Here is a 3,806-nt window from a genome sequence, read left to right as displayed (position 1 = left end):
TGCTGAACTACTTTTCCATGATGTGACACAGGCTCCACTCTTGGGGAGGGGAAGCAGTGCATTTTGGGAGATATAGTCCAGCTGGGCAGTCAGACCTATTAAGGAGAATGGGAACACAAGGTACTATGACTGCATTTCATATTCAAAGTAGTTATTTTCAACCAGGTGTCTGATTTTTTTTAAGTGCCAAAACAAGACATTTTTAGCAAAAAGAAGAAGAAGAAGAAGAAGAAGAAAATATGTAATTGAAAACTCTCGTCTGTCAAAACAGTTTCAGCAAAAAATTTCAATCAGTCCTATTGAAAACTTAAGTAACTCCTTGGCCTTCTTCCTTATGTAAGTTTTCCTCCTTTTTATCGTGTTGTTTTTCACTCTTCATTGCTTCTTTACCTAAGGCCTTGCTTCTGAAAACACATCAACATAGGAGTAACCGTGCAGGTGAGGAATCCTCTCAATCAACAGGATTACCCAGATGAGTAGATTGCTCAGGTGTGTAGGTTTCCAGATCAGGACCTTAGATTGTAAACTGTTCAGAGGCAGGAGCATGTCTCTTCCTTTTTTTGTCTGTAAGGTACCTAGAATGTATTTAAGCAATGTTAAATAATGGTCTTCGAATGCTTTCAGACCCTGCCATCCATCTTCTTTGGGTCTTTGTACACATTTCTGTGAGGCAACCAACTTCACAAAAACATCAGAACCGTGATCTATTTTTTTCCTCTCTCCTTTGTGGCTTAATGGATGACTCAACCTTCTTTTGTGACTGGATAGCTTTAATTTGTAGTTTTTAGGATAGTGATCATTCCTTTCATTATTTTTGGTTAAATATTCTTATTTGTTAATTATTTAATAGTTTGTTTGGATAAAGATTTCAAAAAAAAAATCAGCTTGGTGCCATAGACTGAGTCCAAAAGAAATTAACTGCTCCATTGCACATATTGGAGGGGAGAGTTTGCTGAGAGCTCAGTCTTGCTAACGGACTGGCAATCTTATAAAAGGTTTTAAAGATTCCATATAACTGTATCGTGCCTCAGATTTTAATGAACTCTTGCCATTCTATATGATAAGTGATCTGGGTTCTGGGAGGTTGATTGACCCTTTTATTCATTTTTATATTAAATATAATTTCAAGCTGCTTTTTCTTTCCTCTTTATCCACCCCTTTTTTCCCAATATTTTCTCATAGGAAAACAGAAAGAAGAGATCACATCAGATAACTTTGGTGCCACTTGGAAAAATCGTGAAGTAGGTGTAGCCAAAGGGGTCTGGGAATAACGTAAAACAGTGATAACAGAAGCTTTTAACCAGATGTCAGGTACCTCTATGGAAGGAAATGCTAGTTGTGGGGCAGTGGTGGGGAGAAATTGAAACCAAGATATTTTGAAGATGATTAAATTTAAAGGGGAGAAAAATTGCTGAAGCAAAAGTGTGTAAATAAGTAAATGATCATTCTTCGGTAATAGTTGAATCCACAGTTACGTGCTCTATTTTATAAATGATATGGTGCTGTCCTGTTTTCTGTATTCATTGCTTTACCTGAGTACAGGTTAATTCAGAAATTGAATATGGAATATGCAAAAAAGGTAAAAATGAGTTGTTTTGGGTTTTTTTTTAAAAAGACCACTCTTTGAAAAATGAGGAATGGTTACTATTCTGATGCATTAGTTTTCAAGTATTTGCACTTATTAATGGTAAATTTAATGGGCAGATATACAAAGCATACGGTATTATAAGGCATAATGAACCAAGAATGGGGTAATAAAATTATTTTTTTTAAACTGAAATAAAAAACCCTGTCTGTCTGATTCATGAGATAAAGTTATGTGATGCATCACACCATCCAGTCTGTGTCTGGACCAGTACAGTTTTTTTTTTTTTGTAAAACATTACTTCTTGGCAAACTAGATATGCAAATGCCAGAATACACTAAAACCACATTTAATTGGACCCACTTGCCAACTTCTTGAACACAGCTTGGATTATTTCACTGGAGGCTGCTTCTGTTAAAAGATGGGGGAGGAGGAAGTGGCATATTGACAAGGCTTCAGAAATTTTTTTTTTCCCACTAGAAGTACAATTATGTTATGAGCCAAGTTTGGAAGTATTTTTCTCTGTTTAATAATAATTATTATTAAAGATATTGTAAACATATGCATTTAAGTGGAATGCAATGAGAATACAATCATATCACAAATTTAGCTTTGGATTTATTTTCCTTTTTTTTTCCTTTTGTGTGTAGTGGACTTCCTAGTGTATAATAGTGTATAATATAACTTGGAGAGAGGGCATGGTATGTATTGCTTGTGATATAGACTAAGCGAGCTAATAAAAATATTCATTTATTTAGGATAGCTGTGAAACTCTCATCTCTGCCTAGTAGTCAGAGCTATATACACTATATAAAAAGATTAAAATTACAGGACTTAAGGAATTCCCAGAAAATTCAGACATGTATTATGGATGCATGTGTTATGCTGTACTGTCTTAAGGTGTTCAATACCTTAATCGCCAGCACATTATTTCTGAAATTAGACCAGTGGTATCTCAAGCTAACTACAAAAAGTTTAATTATGTTGCTAATAGCTCTTTTCTCTGGCATATATGAAGGTGACCATAAATTCCTGCATGACAAACATTTACAAATTGAATGTATTTAATCAGTAAGGCCCGGATTCTCAGAGCTATTTAGGTACCTACCTTTCATTGATTTCAGTGCAAATCAGTTCAAAATACCTTTTGACGATCTAGGCCTAAGCTCTTTGGGGCTTCCTTCATGTGTTTAGATAGCAATTAGGACAGTTAGCCCCTTGGGCCTGATTGCCCATCTCGAGATGCTATTGCAATATAAATAATAGCATTGTTTTGGCCTTTGTGAGCTCTTGTCCCCAGTGCATGATGACAGGAAGGCACTGTGCTTTCATGTTTCTCAATCAGAAGTGCAGTTCCAACCCTGTTGCTTCTCTTGCCCCACTACCTTTTTATTCACAAAGCTTAACGAAAGTATCCTCACTTGATGGGCAATGACCTTCATGCCATGCGCTAACCCCATGGTTTTCTTGTGTTGTATCTCAAGCTGCTTAGCTGTTGCATAGCTCTCTCTTCTGAGCATTGTTATTTCTCAGTTTTACTTCTGTTTGTGCTGCTGCTTTATTGTGGTGTTCTGTCCTGCAGAGCAGTGTGCACTGGCATTGGCATGTGACCAGTGGCTGAGTAATAGATTGGAGAGAGAAGAAAGGGGGAAAAAATAACATGTATTTTTCTGCATGCTATGCAGTGCGTTGTCTCAGATTTTTTCCCCTCACTTCTAATTGTCAGTTGCAGTCTTACACTTTCGGAAAGTGTTTCCCCGTTTGATGTCGTCATGTTTTTTTCATCTTTTGAAATTTGCTGCAGCGAGTTGGATGTGTAAAGGTTATTTAAGGACATCAGCCCAGCATTCCTTGAAGCACTGAACATTCAGTCAGTGGGAGACTGAGCCACACCTGTCCTAAATATGTTTCATCATGACTCTCCATCTACTTAAATTGCACTACCCTCTGAGATGCCATAGTCTTAAGCATTGTTTCGCTGTCTACAAGATTATTTTTTTCAGGTGCTTCTATAATAGTGAGTCTGCACTTAGGGTTGAAGTGTCACTTTAGATAATGAGGATCCATTTTAAGGTACTTGGAGCTTTCTGAAAAAAAATCCATTGAACTGTATGTTTTTAAATCTTTATTTATAACCACCCCAAAGCAAACTTTATGGGGAAATTATTATTGTAGAGGCTTGTGAGCGATTGTAGAAAGGATGAATTTTTTCAGCATTAGA

This window comes from Alligator sinensis, unplaced genomic scaffold, assembly GCF_000455745.1.
Source record: "Alligator sinensis unplaced genomic scaffold, ASM45574v1 scaffold534_1, whole genome shotgun sequence".
NCBI lineage: Eukaryota > Metazoa > Chordata > Crocodylia > Alligatoridae > Alligator > Alligator sinensis.
Note: the sequence above shows the minus strand (reverse complement) of the source record.